Genomic DNA, 17992 nt, shown 5'->3' with positions numbered 1-17992 from the left:
CAGATTTGGCCCTCCAATGACATCGTGACACATGACATCTTAGAATAGCTGGATGACACATAGGCACCACCTAAGCAATGACTTGGAGTCATAGATCGTGGTTTCTCTTTGTCCCGACCTGGCGACCTGCCTTCACCGCCAACCTGGCGACCTCGACCACAACCCAGGTCGGCTAGAAGCACCTCACCCAGGGCTGACCTGTAGCACCTCATCACTGGTCGATGTGACCTCGACGCGAGGAACGACCTCCCTCGAGGGCGTGCTGGCCTGATTGAGGTCCAGGTGGCGACCTGCGAGACGTGCTCTCCAACAAATTCGGCATGCATATCCTGACACTACTACGTTTCTTGGAAGTTGGCTCATGTACAGAACGTTTCGGAGGGTGGCGAACGTGCATGGTGGTTACCTCTGAGGATTTTGGACCGGTTAGGCATGATCTCCTAGAAATCTCGGATGCGGTGCGTGAAGCCCATGCCAAACAAAGCCTATATAAAGGCACTAACCCCAATGGTGCAGGGGGCAGAAGGTACGCATGATTATTTACTCACTAGCATTCTAGCACTCAAGTATTCAGCTCGCAACCAGAATACAATACTAACTTAAGAATCAGAGTGACCTCACCGGGTTAGCCACCCTGGGTCCTCTGACGTTGATTCCTTGCAGGTCTCTCTTAAAAGGAAATGTAGCTTGGCAATCAACCTAGCTCCACCAAGTCAGCTCGGCATCAGAGTCTTCATCTAATAGAAATCATATAACTCTGCTCCAAAGTCATCAACCATCAGGAAGTAGCCAAATGACTAGAGAGCAGTCGGATTGCACACCACTAATCAGCATCTGAGTCACTAGTCCGAACAACAGGGTGCTGCCAAAATCAACATCATCAACTGGATTGACAAGTTTTGAAAGTTCGGGTACTAAATTATCTGATTTTAAAGTTTGAGGACCAAAATGGCTCTATATTTAATTTTATATTTCAAAATTCAAAAAGTCACAAAATTATAGAAGGGTTATGAAGTAATATGAGGAATCTGAGGTGGAGAATTACATTTTTGAATACAATATAAAATAGTCATACAAATAATCAAATATTTTGTTTAAGAATCCATAAGTTATGTTAATGATTAATTTAACAAGGGATAGATAGATAGATAGATAGATAGATAGATAGATAGATAGATAGATAGATAGATAGATAGATAGATAGATAGATAAGACATACCTTGTTACATTTAAAAATCCTATTTTGCCATTCTAATAATCATTTCATTTCGATGGTTATCTCCAGTTTTAACTAGCTCGGTAGGTGTTTGGCATTGGTGTTGGGAACACAAAAGGGCAATTCTTGTTTGGAAAATGGTGTTGCCACATAGGCTGTTTTCTGGGAAAACAACACTGGTTTTGAGAATCCAAGATGATGCCACATCATTGTATCATTGGTAGCAACGAGCGGTTTTTGAGAAAACATTGAATTTGGCTTCTGGTTTTGAGAATCCAAGATGATGCCACATCATTGTATCGTTGGTAGCAACGAGCAGTTTTTGAGAAAACATTGAATTTGGCTTTTCTTCAGACCATACTTTCCCGATTTCCAAGGTGTGGTCTGGAGCAATGTTTTTTTTTTTCTAGAAAAGAACTCCTTTGCTGCCTTTTTCATCTAAAATTAATTTCCCTCTCCTCTTGCTCCTCATCCAATATCTTTTGCGCCCTTCTTCAGTATGCAAATACATAAGGCTGCATTTGGAATCGGTGTAAATCAAGAACGGTGTAAAAGTTTACACTGGTTCGACTTTGTCCGCATTTGGAAGGAGAGTGTAATCATGATCGACGTAAAACTCCACTCGGTTCAGTTTTTGCATATGTTTGGATGGAGTAGATACGTAAAGTTTTACATCGATTATCGATGTAAATACTACATCAATTTTATCAATGTAAAACTTTACACTCTTCATCCATCGTGTTTTTCAAAAAGCAATGGTCACTTTCTCGGTTCAGTGTAAAACTTCATCGGTGTACTTTTACACCGATGATGTTTTACACTGATTCTAAATGCAACCTAAATTACCCATTATAGAAGTGCTTTGCGCCCTTCTTCATCCAATATCTTTTGCACCCTTCTTCAGTACTTCCATAAAATTATTTTTTATAAAAGTACTTTTGTAGAAGTACTTCCTTAAAAGTGCTTTTATAGTGTTTTCGAAAAAGTGTTTTTATAAAAGTACTTTTGTAAAAATACTTTTATAAAAATGCTTTTGTAAAAGTGTTTTTATAAAAATATTTTTGTAAAAGTGCATTTATAAAAGTACTTTTGTAAAATTGCTTTCGTAAAGTGCTTTTGTAAAAGTATGTTTACAAAAGTGCTTTTATAAGAGTGCTATTATAAAAAGTACTTTCATAAAAGTGCTCTTGTAAAGTACTTTCGTAAGAATGCTTTCATAAAAGTACTTTCCTAAAAGTGCTTTCATAAAAGTATTTTCCTAAAAGTGCTTTGTAAAATACCTTTTTTAAAGGAGATAATTGGTATTCTAAAAATTTACCATGGATAATTTTGGGAGTAAAAATTTGAATGAGTGCTTATTGTATGAGCACTTAAAAAAAGCTGAAAATTTGGGCTTAAAAAATAATTCCTTATTTTTAAAATAAGCACCTATTTTGGGCTTATTTCCCAAACACCAATAAGTGCTTAATGGTGTGGTCCCCGCCCAAATAAGTACTTATTTTTAAGCACTCCCAAACATGGCCTATAGATAATAAGGAATTAGAAAGTTGGGTGCTACAAACCATGTAAGCTACATTAGATTCTAGCAAGCCAGTGTAAGTAAGAACTCTCTTGCAATCCATTATAAGTAGACCTATTCATGGGCTGGGTAGCCCGATGGCCTGGCCCGCACCCCGGTCGGGCTTGGTCATGTAATTAGGCCCGCGGGCCTGACCTCGGACCTAACACAGTAAGCCTGATTGTGTTTCAGGCTGGGCTCGAGATTTGTCAAAAAAGCCCGGCCCGACTCAACATTATATATTTTATAAAATACATAATATGTATTTTATATATTATATAAAATATATAAATAATATAATATTTATTGAAATATATATTTATAATTTAATATATACATTTTTTATTTTTTTTCTTTATAAATTTTCTCTCTCTCTTTCTCTCTCTATCTCTATACAGCCACTTCAGCAGTAGTAACAGCATGGGTTAAATTTCGGGCTCGGGCCCAGGCCTGGGCTTCGAACTTTTTATGAGGGCCAGGCTCGGGCCCAAGTTATAAGCCCGATGGTCGGACCGGGCTCGGGCTCGGGCTCGGGCCTTAGAAAAATCTATTAATACAGAGTGAAAGTCCGGCCCGAGCCCGGCCCGACCCGACCCATGAACAGGTCTAATTATAAGTGTGTAAACACTCCAAGGAGGTGAAGGGTTATCATTCAACAAGAGATGGATCAAAGTTTGAGCATCACCTTTAATAATAGAAGTAATTACTCGAAGAGTGGAGGCAAAAAGTAAGGTTTTCAGAAGAGCCGAAGCCTTAGTATAGAAAGCAAAATGGGGAGCTAACGGAACAACATTGGAAAAACAAATAAATCTTGGTCATCACCTGTCTTCCCCATTTAAATGCTCTTAACTAGGTAGGCTTTATTCCAAGGTTTTTAAAACTGAACCAGATAACGAATCGTTCAGGGCTCCAGTTCCCAAGTCAAATGGCCTAATCGTTTTAACCGATGGATAGCCCGTTCTGACAAAAAAAAAATAAAAAAAAATAACGGCCAAAACCGTAGGACGATTCGAACGGCTCGACCACTGGGGTCAGTGGTTTTCTTACCAAATCAACAGTTTTTGCCCAAAAGGGAGTAGTTCTAGGGTCAAACAGAACCAGTCAGGTAACCAGTCCTGGTTTTTCTAGCCCGGTCCGGTTTTTGAAAATATTGCTTTATTCAAGGAAGACAAATCTTCAATAAATATCATTTTAGCAAGAGAAATACTACACACAAGGTTTTGGGTAGCAATTAATGGGCTTTCCCCTCTCAATGGATTGAAATGATTAACTAATGTATCTCAATTCAGACCTTTTTAATCCTCTTAAATGGCTCTCCATCAAAACCTATTTGCACCTCAAGAGGACTAAGACAAGGGATCTTCTCATACTTTTGTTATCGGGATGCAAGTGTGATCTTTAGGGGGCGTTCTTTCTTTGGATTTTGAGAGGGGGGAAAGCTGGTCAATGGGATTTTGGTTCCCATTGACCAAGATCTTATGTTCTTTTTTCATATTTATGTGGGGACCGGGAAAAGTTTATTTTCCTGGCTATCACTTACCCAGGTAAGTGATACCCATCTCCTAGGTGGGTAAATAATTTTCCCACCTAGGGGGAAAGTTGCCAATACTTGAATGGGACAAAAATACCCATAATAATAAAATTTTATGGACAAAATGGTCATTTCCATATTTACATAAGAAATAAAGCAACATAGGTAAATGAACTTACCAAGATAAGTGTTTCCCAGGAAAAACTTACCTAGGTAAGTAATTTACTGAAAAGTGAACAAGGCCTTAATGTTGTAGGAGGCAGAAACTCACAATGAGATCCATGGGATTGGTATAGCTCGTGGAAATCTTCCTATTACACATCTACTCTTTGCATATGATTGCTTCATCTTTTGTAATGGTGGCCCTCCACAAATAACAAAATTAACAGAAATTTAGGATGAATTTAAGTGGTTAGTTGGGCCGAAAATCAATTATAACTGGTGGGCCATTGTTTTTAGTAAGAATGCATGTGACCAATGTTATAGCAGAGAAGCGTAGGCTCTTGGTCCTTAAAAAAATGAAAGTAAGTATGAAATACTTTATATCTAAGCAGCTTAGAGTGTGAAGAAATAAGTGAAAGGAATACAAAGAAATAGTTGACAAGGTAAACTATCAATTGGCTTCTTGGTAGGCTTGCACCCTCTTGCAATTAAGTCGGAACCATTGCCAAAGCTAAGAGTGATGGAGGACTTGGCATTCGTAGAGATGAAGCTATGAATAAATTAAATTCTCTATGTTAAGCCATTATGGCACTATATTTCAAGATGGTTATTGTATTTTTTGAGCTCTCGATGATATTGTCTTTTTAACAAAAAAGAAACAAGGAATTACTTAATTAGTTTCCAAATTGTACTATATCCTTTTTGGCCATGCATGTGGATGACCCACAAATATACATCAATTAGCTCATGAAGCAAATTAATTTGCCTCACCCGATACTTGCATAGCATAGGCACTTAAAAATACACAAATGACTATAGGAAGGTAATTTGCTAAATAACATCTCATATGGGATTTTCCCTAATAGATTAGGAGTGGAAAGATAGTAAATGAGGTAGACCGTTGTTAGAACACTCTCACCTAGAAAAAATGATTATTGGGAGTCCAACTTGGAAGCGCAAAGCACGAGCTATTTTAAGAAAATGCCAATGCTAGCGTTCAACCACTCCATTTTGCTAAGGAATATCAATGTAAGATATTTGATGCATAATGCTATTTTCAATTAGATAGAGTTGCATTGGGCTTGATAAAAATTTGGACCCATTGTTAGAGTGCACATATTTCTCATTAGTTCGAGATTGAGTTCTAACCATTGTACAAAATTGCTCAAAATACATGAAAGTTTTTTATTTGGACTTTAGTAAGTAAGGTGGCGTTTGGTAACACTTTTTAGACATCTGAAGTCTGAAAATGTTGCTTTTCAGACACCAGAGGTGTTTGGAAGCGTATCTGAATTTGTGTCTAAAAATTATTTTCAAATCTAAAATAATAAGACCTAAGCCAGGCATTAAACGTGTTCAGATATGTTTCAAACCTGGACGAAAGTCCAAAATACCTTTTAATTAAAGGCATGCTTGCATTTCTCCTTCCTACCGTTCATCTTCTCCACTTGATGCAGCAATGAACCAGCGGTGGCAAGTGACTCCTCCAACAAACCAATGCCAACGAGTGATTCCTTCGGCCTTCTCTCTCTATCTCTCTTCTTTCTTTTTCCTCCTCCTCCTCCTCCTCTTCTTCTTCTTCTTCTTCTTCTTCTTCCTTTGTGGTCCTATGGCTTCCATTCTTTGTTCTTCATTTTCGACTGCCGTTGCAACTCTCAATAGTGGCAATATCTCGCTGCTGCAACTCTCAACAACGAAGGCGGCATGGGATCGTGGGCAGGCAAAACCGGAATCATTGCATTCAACTCTAATAGTAGTAGTTTGAGGGAGTACTAACGACTACTAAGAATCCCTCTTCATTATTGTTGCAGTTACGTTGTTCACCATATTCATCTTTCTTCTTCGTTGAACATATTTTATTTGTATTAATTATTTTAATTTTTATTAATTATTAAGTATTTTAATATTTTTAAAATAATAATTTTCTAATTATTAAATATTTTTCATTGCTTCATAAATTTTGTTACTATTTTCATTATTATTTTAACTTTTAATAATTTATTTTTAATTTATAAATTTATATGTATTTTTTATTTTTTCTTATTTTAATAAATTATTTTTTATTTTTATAATTTATTCATATGCTTCAATATTATTTTGAATTTAATAAATTATTTTTATGAAATAGTACAAAGTGAACTAAAAATTACCAAATAGTCTAAATTAGGGGCAAAATAGTAAAATCAGTGAATTTCAAATGTTGAAGGTGATCCAATACAAACAACCATCTTTGTTCAGAGCCTCTAAAAAATCGAAAAACAACTGTCTCTTTTCAGATTTCAAACACTTAATATCTTTTCAACTTTTCAGATTTCAGATTTTAGATTTATCAAATGCCACGTAAATCCGCGTTTCTTTTGAGTAATCATCAACCAATGTAAGAAATTACTTGGCACTAGAATAATGTAAGGGGTGTGGCATCTACCCTAAGGCTGTGTTTGGAATCAGTGTAACATGTCATCGATGTAAAAACACACTAATAACGTTTTACACTGAACTGCGAAAGTGACCATTATTTTTTGAAAAACGCGATGGGAGGAAGAGTGTAAAGTTTAACATCAATAAAATCGATATAGTTTTCACATCGATTATTGATGTAAAACCATTCAAATGCATGCAAAATTGAACCAAAGTAAAATTTTACGTCAATCATAATTACACGCTCCTTCCAAACGGCTACAAAACTGAACCAATGTAAATTTTACACCGAGTCTTAATTTACATTGCTTCCAAATGCAGCCTAAATGTCACAATGGACAATCTCAAACAAAACAATGGAACGGAAAAGGTGAACATGTGTGCTTTGCATGCATGCAAGCATCACAACAAAAACTAGAATTAGATACAATCTATCAGAAGATGCATGCTAGATGGTTAAAGATGTGGTCAAAGGCCCCACTATCTAAGAGTTAGATCTCAGAGCTGATAGGCCACAGAAGTCTACTAAGGAGAGAAGCTGTTGATACTGCTGGGCTGTCAATCATTGAATTACATTTTCTCCATGCCAGTAGCTTCAATTAATGCTTTGGATGAATAGGTCTTCTCTGTCGTTCCATCCACAAATTCGATTTTCTTCTTTTCACAGAGGGCATTTCTTCATTGCATGCCTCGAAGTTGAATAATTCTTATTGTTTAACATATGCAAGAAACCAAGATAGTGCTAGCTAGGGCTATCCAATGGATGGGGACAGTAAGGAAAAGAGGGGTCTATATGAACGTATCACCGCTAGCTTCTATCATATCTGCCATGGAAACTTTGACAACTGCCGACTGTTGTTCTTAGATTGATTGATTTGCCTCAGCAATTGATCCACCTTCAGAGGATGGGAATTCAAGTGCCGCACTTAACTAAAACTCAAGAAAATAGATGGTACCAAACTAGAGAACTTGGAGCTCTGTTGCCATCCAAACTAACAAATGATGAATAAAATACAAGAACAACTTCTATTCCAAGGTATTTATAGATACAGAGATGTAAGTGACTCGAGACAACTTGACATGTTGCATAGATACAACTAGACTCTGTAACAACTTAAACCAACTTAAATCGACTGATTAATCAATCACCCACGAGTAACTAGTTGAAGGTGGGAAGGGACCTTAATTTTGTGTTCGTGAGCTTGTTTTAGCTTTCATTTATCTTTCCCCCTTTTTTTTTCTTTTTCATTTTCATGCTTGTTTTCCTTCTAGATGTTGGTGTTTTGGCTGTTATGTGTACAGAATATTTTGTAGTTTAGGCTGTGCTTAGTTGCAGTATAAATTTATTTGCATTAATTATTTCAAATGCATGGAGTGCAAAGGAAAAAAAATGCAAATTCCCATTTAATTTTGTTTTGGGTTTTACTTTGTTCTGCTTTATGTCTTAATTTACTTCATTTGCACTGAAGTCAAACAAAATAAACTAAAATTTGAAATAAAAATAGGTTAGAATTTACACTCAAATCATTTGCATTGCCATAGTTTTGCAGCAATGCAAATTTATTTGCAGTGCAACCAAACACAGCCTTAGGCTCAGTTTGGAAAGAGTGCAAATGAAAATATGTATAGTACAAAGTCCATGTTTTGTATTTTTAAACTTGTATTTGCATTGTACCCATTTGTATTTGTACTCCTTGGAAACTGAGCCTTAGTTTGGAAGGAGTTGAAATACAAATATGTAGGGTGCAAAGCCTTGTATTTTGTATTATTTTATATGTATTTGTACTGTACATATTTGTATCTGTACTCTTTGTTTTGGAAAGAGTACAAATACAAATATATAGAATGCAAAACCTTACAATTTGTATTATTTTGTATATATTTGTATTGTACATATTTGCATTTGCACTCCTTCCAACTGAGCCTTTACAAATACAGATATGTAGAATGCAAAACCTTGTATTTTATATTATTTTGCATATTTGTATTATACATATTTATATTTATACTCTTTCTAAACTGAAGTTTAGGCTCAATTTGGAAAGAGTACAAATGCAAATACATATAAAATACAAGTTTTTGCACTCTACGTCTTTGTATTTGTACTCCTTCCAAACTGATAACTTCTATCTGATGCTGTTCATTGAGAGATCTAATCTCGAGATACAATGTGTCTCTAATTATTGTTTTTTTTTTTCTTAAAAAAATGGTAGACATTAAAAGCTTTATTTAATTTATTTATTTTTCTTCCACACCCCTCTCTCCCCTCAGCTTCAATTGCAGTGGATGGAGTGGAAACCTCAGGGTATGTTTAAGTATTTATAATTTATCCCATTTATTAATCAGTTATTTGACCCAAAAAAAAAAAGAAAGTCTAAAGCTGACAAAATGGGCTCCATTAAAATATGGGCCTTGTATTGGGGCCGTGCACAATGCTGATTTGGGCTTTTTGTTTCCAATTCTAGGCATCCAGCCCATACGATTTCGAATACGTTCGTTGATTCGGACATTGGGTCGTCATAAACAGGGAAACTCAACACCTACCAACGCTAATTAATTAAACCCAGTAATCAAGTTGAAGTTGAAAGAGAGAGAGGTTTTGTAATACAATTATGATAAGGAAATTCGAGAGCAGTTCAAATTTGGAATTGCGCCAGTAACTGAGACGGATGGATACCATTTCAGATGATGGGCCTGGGCTATATAATTATTTTCGCGAAACTCTACCTCAACCCTCAGCTTATAAAGCACGGCAGCAAGGCAAAACAATGAAGCTTTCTCGCCTTGGATGGGTTTCATTGTAATTACCTTTATAAAAAGAGCAAATTACAACAGTGATAATCTACAAAGATAATAATTATCCGGCTCGAGAATAAGAATAGGCTCTAGATTTTAGTAGAGGTGTAATAGACCAGTTTTGGGTTGGACCCCATTCAAATCAAAATCAATTTGGACGAATTGGATGGAACAATAAGACATATTGAATTGGACCAATCTATACTTAATGGTCCAAAGTATTTATTGGATGGTCCAGACATTAAATTGGGCTGGTCTAAAATGATCCAAAGTATTTATTGGATTGGATTGGACCTGGTCCATCTGTAGTGGATTCATATTGGACCGGATCAGGTTGGACAAATAAAACAGGGCCCTTGGAAGGGTTGGGTTGGGCTTGGGCATAAGAATTAGGACCAACTTATTTTGGGCTTGGATTGATCTTCAAGGTTGGCACCAAGAATAAGAATATAATGACGGTTGGTTTGAATCACTAAGGCCCCGTTTGGTTCGCGGGAATAGGGGTCTGGAATTGGAATTGGATGGGTTATTCTGATTCCAATTGTTTGGTTGGATGGAATCGGAATCCATTATCATTCCTGTCAGAATGGCATTCCCTTATTTGAGGGAATGGCCATTCCCTGCCCCTCCCTTGGGAATGAAATCACATTCCTGTTAATTCCAATTCCCATTATTATTCTTATCCGAACTAAACAAACTATAGGAATAGGCCATTCCGATTCCCGATTCCGAAAAATTTCAATTCCGATTCCAATTACAAACCAAACAAACCCTAAGAAAATTAACCCTTAAACATTGAATTGTTTGTTGAGTTGTTGAACCATGGAAATCAATTAACAAGAAACAACCCTCTTTCTAGTTTGTAACTATCATCAGAAGGGCAAGGGAGAAGAACATGGTAAGCCAGAAACTGAGAAAGTGATGTATCCAGGCTTCTTAATGTGAACATATGCATCTGGACATTTCTAAAAGGAACAGCACTTGGCATTAGTTGTCACGTACTCTCGTTACAAAGACGTAAAATCATCTTCTGGAGTTGGAAAGTGACTTACATCTACCATCACCTTAAGCTTTCACAATGTGAAGAAATGTCCTTACTGAGCTTTTTCTCTTTTCTGTTGTTTTCTTTTTGGAATGAAAATGAAGGAATGTTACAGGAAATATCTCAATGTGTAAATTACTTATACGTCCCTTGCAGTTTTAGTCAAATACTAAGATCTCTCTTCAAAGTGTTGATTACTGTAATTTAGAAATGGAGTTTTATTATTATTCTTTCATTAACAATCCCTCTTAGTAATTTTATGGTCAAATAGGGTGCAAATCACGGGTCCAGGCTTAACACCTATGATAAGGAGTTTAGCCCAGACCGGGCCTGAGTGAGGTTTTGGATCTACTAAGCAATTAAATACATTAGATTTAATATATAATATGTTATATGTATGCATTTATGTATATATAAATAAATTGTGGGCTAAGAATTTCTGACCCAAGCCTGGAATTTCTGACCCATGAAGCCAGAAAATAATTAATCACCCTTACATCCAAACATAAAATTTCTTAACCCTGTGTTGTTAACCAAGCACATGGATACTTGCTCCTCTGGACTGGGGCTCATTCAACAGATATGAAGGTAAAATTTATATTCTGCTATAACATATATTTTTTTATTATTGTGAAAAATTATGTAAAATAAAGAAAATCGACCCAATTAAGCAACTGAATACAAAGTTATAGCCTTTGGATTTGGAAGCTTGCATATAAGATAAAATAAAAAATAATAAAAAATTTTGTTGATTTTATAAAACCAGGACTGGTTCACCCGGTTCTCCTATTGGATCAGCTGGCCTGCCAGTTTTGGCCAATTTTTTATCACCTCTTGTTTTTGTTTTTGAGGTATTATTAAACTGGCCAGTGGACTGGTTCATGGTTTTTCCAGTCTATTCGACCAATCCAGTCCGATTCTCTTAACATTGACTATTAGTTATTGAACCATTAATTTGCTTTTTTTTTTCCTTATCGAGAATGTTCCAAGTTGAGACATGAGTAGTACATGACTAGTATGTAAATGATCAAGAAAAAAAGTTTAATGGGTCTCACTAAAATAAATCATGATGATATTATAATGGACTGAATCATGATATTCCATTAAAGATACAAAATTCAAATAAATCTATACTCTATTCTAAATGCAGTTGTGTGTCAGACTCCTCATATTGTTTTTCAATTCCTATAGAATTTTATGTTTTTTTTTTATTTTTAAAATAAAAAATTAATTATATATAGGATTATTAAAACTCACCCACAATGGGTGCATTGCAAAGCAAGATATCGTGCCAATAAAACACGTTTCAACATCCTACCAATATGATTTGACACCGCATATTTCACGCATAATGGGTCCCAATCTCATGGTGAGATGTGTGGTGTCAGATCATATTAGTTGTGTGTTGGAACATATTTTGTTGGCAGGAGATCAATCCAGACGTGTGCATTGTGCGCGGTTAGATCTCCTAGCAAAATCTATAAATAAGGCAACTAAAATCATCTCAAACTGACTTTAGTGGTGAGTTTCTAGAGCCCACCCTAGCGCATCACTGAACTTCTCAAATTAGCAGATCAGTTCATCGGTATCGAGGAGTAGATCAACCAAAAGATCGACAATCCACCGCTAAAAAAGAGGAAGAGAGAGAATGAAGGAACAAGCAATGGTGGGCAGAAAAGGAAGAAAAGCAAGTCCCCGACTAGGGGAAGAAGCAAGTCAAGAAGTCGGTCCCCCTCGCGCACCCGCAAGTCAGGTCAACGCTCTAGGACCCCACCTGTGGAGAGAACGAGCTACACGCCTTTGAACGCCAAGCGATGAGAGATCTTAATGGCTATAAAGGACTCCCACTTCGTCAAATGGCCTCCCAGGCTAAGGGGAGACCCGACAACAAGAAACCCAAATGTTTACTGCCATTTCCACCGAGATCATGGACACAACATAGAGAATTGCAGGAATCTCCGTGACAAGATCGAGGAACTTATCTATCGCGGATACCTGAAGAACTTTATATTGCGAGAAGAGAAGGGACAAGTAGACCGGCAAGCAGATCGACAGGGGGACCAGAGGAAGAGTGGCCCCGAGGTTAGTAGGCAAAATGAACAACCACTGCGATAGTTGCTTGAGGAAAGACCAGTTCGCGGGGTAATTAGCATGATCACCGACGGATCCATCATCGCCGGATGCACATCAGCAGCTGGGATGACCTCGGTCCATGAACTGGAGAACGAAAAGGAAAACCCGCCAAAGCGACCTCAGCTCGAAGAACCGATATACTTCACTGAGGATGATGCGCGTGAGATCCAGTACCCTCACGATGATGCCCTAGTGGTGAAGCTAAGAATTAATGACTTCGAGGTAAAGCACATCTTGGTGGACTCAGGTAGCTCAACAGATATACTCTTCAAGGAGACCTTTGACAAACTACAGTTACAGCAGAACGACTTGAAACTGGCAGATACGCCTTTGATAGGGTTCAGCGGCGAGGAGGTCAGACCTCTTGGTCGTATTACAGTACCTGTGGAAGCCGGCATGTGGCCAAACATCGTGCGATTCGAGCACACGTTCCTGGTAGTCGCTACTCCCTTCCCCTACAACGCCATAGTAGGTCGACCTATCACGCATGTTTTGCGTGCGATAGTATCCACTTACTATTTAGCGATGAAATTTCCAATTGATTACGAAGTGGAAGTAGTCGGAGGTGATTAGATCGAATCTCACAAGTGATATGTGGCTGCCTTGAAAGGGAAAGCAAAGCTAGCAGAGGATGTCGAGCTCGAGTGACCAATAAAGTATCTCGACGAACAAGCTGCCTCGAAAGAGGAGACGATCCACATACCAGTCTTTGCCGCCGAACCAACCAAGACTCTCCAGATCGGCGCCTCGATCAGCAAACCACTCCGAACTCAGCTAGTAAGTTTCTTACTTGAAAATTTAGATATTTTTGCTTGGTTTGCGGCAGAAATGCCCGAAATTGATCATAAAATTATAACTCACAAACTTAATACCAACCCTTTAGTCAGGCCAGTAAGGCAGAAGAAACACAACCTCGCCCCGAAACATTGGAGGGTAGTCGATGAAGAGGTTGAGAAGCTCATCGCGTAGACTTCATCAAGGAAGTCCATTACCCGAGCTGGGTGACTAACCCAGTTATGGTGAAAAAAGCCAAAGCAAAGTGGTGCATGTGCGTCGACTACACCAACCTGAACAGAGCCTACCTGAAAGATTGCTTCCCGCCACCCAAGATCGACCGCCTAGTGGACGCGACCTCCGGGCATGAGTTCCTGAGCTTCCTGGATGCCTATTCCGGTTACAACCAAATTAGGATGGATCCTGCTGACGAAGAGAAGACTGCTTTCATAACTGAGCTCGGGTTATACTGTTACAAGGTCATGCCCTTCAGATTAAAAAATGCCAGGGAAACATTTCAACGCCTTGTAAATAAGATTTTTGAGCCGTTAATAGGCAATAAAGTAGAATGTTATGTTGATGACATGGTCGTGAAGACCCAGTTTTCAAATTCTCTGTTGAATGATTTAAAAAATGTTTTTCAAATTTTACAAAAATATAACATGAAGTTGAACCCGAATAAATGCGTCTTCGGAGTCACTTTGGGTAAATTTTTAGGCTATATAGTCAACCAGTGCGGCATCGAGGCCAACCCTAACAAAATAAAAGCGATTCTAGACATGAGACCACCCTGAAAAATAAAAGAGGTTCAGAGGCTGACTGGCTAGATAGCCGCCTTGAGCCACTTCATGTCCAAATCGGCAGACCAGTGCCTACTCTTTTTTAAAGCCATAAAAAAGAGTAAGAACTTCGAATGGACTGAAGAATTTCAGCTCGTTTTTGACGAGCTGAAAAGATACTTAGGTACTGCCCCAATTTTAACTCGACCCGAAGAAGGGGACATATTAAAGCTATACCTCTCTACGAGTGATGAATTGGTTAGTTCGGTACTGACCAAAGAAGTAGATCAGGTCCAATGACCCATCTACTATGTTAGCAAAATTTTGCAGGATGCAGAAATTAGATATCCGGAGATCGAGAAATTAGCATACACACTAACCATAGCAGCCTGAAAACTTCGCCCGTACTTCCAGGTCCACACTATCGTTGTTCTCACCAACAAACCCCTGAGGCAGATTCTGCTCAAGCCCGAGGTGTCTGGTAGATTAACGAAGTGGTCCATCGAGCTGAGCGAATACGATATCTGGTATGAGCCTCGGCCAACAATCAAAGCTCAAGTATTGGCCGATTTTATAGCAGAATGCACGTTCAACACAGCGACCCTCGAGTTGGCCGAGCTCTCTCACACGACGGGAGATTCAACCAGTGTGGTGCCAGTCCTAGTTAGAGTGGAACCGACCTGGGACGAGGAACCCTGGATCCTCCACGTTGACGGCTTGTCCAACCAGCAGGGAAGCGGTGCAGAACTGATACTATACGGCCCAAGCGAAGTGAAACTGGAATATGCTCTCCGGTTCGGATTCGAGGCATCGAACAACGAGGCAGAATATGAAGCGCCAGTCACTGGGTTAACCTTAACAAGGGAAATGAAAGCAAATCATCTCATCGTATGAAACGACTCACAACTAGTTGTTAACCAAGTCATTGGTGAGTATGAAGCCCGTGACCTCACTATGGCAGCTTACTTGGCCAAAGTCAGAGAGATCCTGCGCAGCTTTGTCTTCTGCTTCATCAGACGAATTCCGAGGTCCGAGAATGCTGAGGCCGATGCCTTGTCGCGACTAGCTAGCACGAGCAGCAACACCATGCGAATTGTGTACACAGAGGACTTACCTCGGCCCAGCATTCTCGGGGGGGCAGAAGAGGTCGCTCCCGTATCACAAGAGGAACCAAGCTGGATCAACCCACTTATGAGTTATCTACTCCACGAGACCCTACCTATAGAATGCAATGCGGCCCGAAGGGTAGAGCGCCAGTCAGCTAAATACGTCCTCATAGACGGACAACTGTACAGAAGATCTTTCACTTTCCCTTATTTGTGCTGCTTGCGACCCTCAGAAGCTGAGCATGTACTTCGCGACACCTATGAAGGCGTGCGGTGGACACTTGAGGGGCAGAGCTCTCGCACAAAAAGTGTTAAGGCAAGGCTATTACTGGCCCACAATGAAGGAAGATGCACTCGAGCTCGTCAAAAAGTGTGACAAGTGTCAGAGGAATGCAAACATTCACCATCAACCTGCTACTTATTTGAAATACCTCACCAGCCTGTGGCCCTTTGCGCAGTGGGGAATCGACATCTTTGGTCCTTTCCCACCAGCAACAGGGCAAATGAGGTTCTTGGTCATAGTAGTAGATTATTTTATGAAATGGGTGGAAGTCGAACCCTTGGTAACGATCACAACCCGCAACAAACAGAATTTCTTGTGGAAAAACATAGTATGTCGCTTTGGACTACCTCGAGTGCTGAAAGCAGTTCAAAGATGTTAAGTTTCAAAACTAGTGTGTCATAATGGGGATTCAACAAAATTTTACCTCGGTGGCACACCCCCAGGCGAACGGGCAAGCAAAAGTAACTAGCAGAGCGATATTTCGTGGATTGAAAGCTCGCTTAGCTCAAGCCAAGGGGTTGTGGGTGGACAAACTGCCCAGTGTCCTTTGGGCCTACCGAACTACTATTAAGACTACAACGGGAGAGATCCCTTTCAACCTCACCTACAAAAGTGGTGATCCCGACGGAAATAGAGGTGCCCACATTACGATTGGAGGCTTATGATGAGGAAACGAACAATGACGAGCTTCGTACCAACCTAGACCTGGTAGAAGAGGTATGAGAAAGTCCATACCGAGTAAAATGACACTTTCGCGTCGGTGACATGGTTTTTCGGAAGGTTATGGCACTTGAGCCTAGCGTTGGTAGGATCGGACCAAGTTGGGAAAGTCCATACCGAGTAAAGCGGGTATTCGGGAAAGGCACATATGAGCTCAAGACTTTGTAAGGGAAGCAGGTATCTCAAGCATGGAATATCGATAACCTAAGAAGGTATTACTTATGAACCCATGATTTCAGGGCAAAATTTCTCTAAGTCTATGTGAATACCGAATTGGTCGAAAAAGACGACCGACTGGAGAGAGGACCGTGAGTCACTCCCAGGAGCCTAACGGCTACGGCGCTGAACTGACAAAAAAACCTCGACACTACGATAAGTCCTAGTCACCTCTTCGGCATAGACAGACAAGTCCTAATCGCCTCTTCAGCATAGGTAGACAAGTCCTAGTTATCTCTTCGGCATAGGCAGACAAGTCTTAGACGCCTATGAGGCATTGACAACTCGGGTGCAAACCTTACGATGTCTAATTCACCTCGGCGTACAACAACATAAGGTTAATCCCACATGGAGTCAAGCTCGTTAGCTCGGCACTTCGGGATAACCGACACTTAGGCAAATGAGTGACCCAGGCATAGATAGATCGGGAGTAATCTATACTTAGAAAAAATTTGCACACAAAGATTGCAAAACACTTGTATTTCATTGATATAGAACTTCAAGTACAAAAAACAAAAAAAAATTTACAATTGATCAAGCTCGGAGGCTTGGAACATTGAGCATTACAAAAGAGCGGGGTCCAAGAAAAGAGGCTTCAATCACTTTGGGGCTCTTCTTCCTTATTGGAGACTTTGGCAGGAGGATCTGTCTCCATACGGTCCCCACTAGCACCGGTCTCCTCTTCCTCGTCAAGTAGGTCGTCATCACTCTCCGCTTCGGAGTCCGGATCTTTGGCAGCTTTGATGGTCATCTCCTTGGTGATCTTCGATGTGGTTATGGCGCTGAGGTCGAGGTGGAGAAATTCACATCGGGTCAACCACCTGTTGAGTTTAAATCCCTTGCGGTAACCCACTGTCCTTGCCTCGACCAGCCTTTCCCGAAGCTCCACTAAGGACTTGTACTCCTCAACAACCTTAACCTTGGCCTCTTCCATCGCCTGAAGCAGTAGCTTGGTTCATTCCTTCACGTGGGCCTCGAGGTTCTCGATCTCCCTCTTCAATGTCGTTTCACGCTCCTCGAGCTCCTTCTTCTCTGACATCACTAGAGTTAGCAGCTCCTTCTTAGCTCGTGCGTGGTTCTTCAGTTGGTTGATTTCGTTGCAAGATAAGTTTAGTTCGGCGTGGCATTTCGGGAAGACTCCTCGGCTTTGAGAGCTCGCTTCAGGTTCACCTCGGACTGATAAGCCAAGGCATGGATAGAGGAGTTCACCTGCTAAGAGAAGAAAATGACTATCAGTAGAACAAAAATATAAGTACGA

The sequence above is a fragment of the Nelumbo nucifera genome, chromosome 8, assembly GCF_055504915.1.
Source record: "Nelumbo nucifera cultivar China Antique chromosome 8, China Antique-T2T, whole genome shotgun sequence".
Taxonomy (NCBI): Eukaryota; Viridiplantae; Streptophyta; class Magnoliopsida; order Proteales; family Nelumbonaceae; genus Nelumbo; species Nelumbo nucifera.
The sequence above is the reverse complement of the archived record's forward strand: the minus strand, read 5'-3'. Positions refer to the sequence as shown.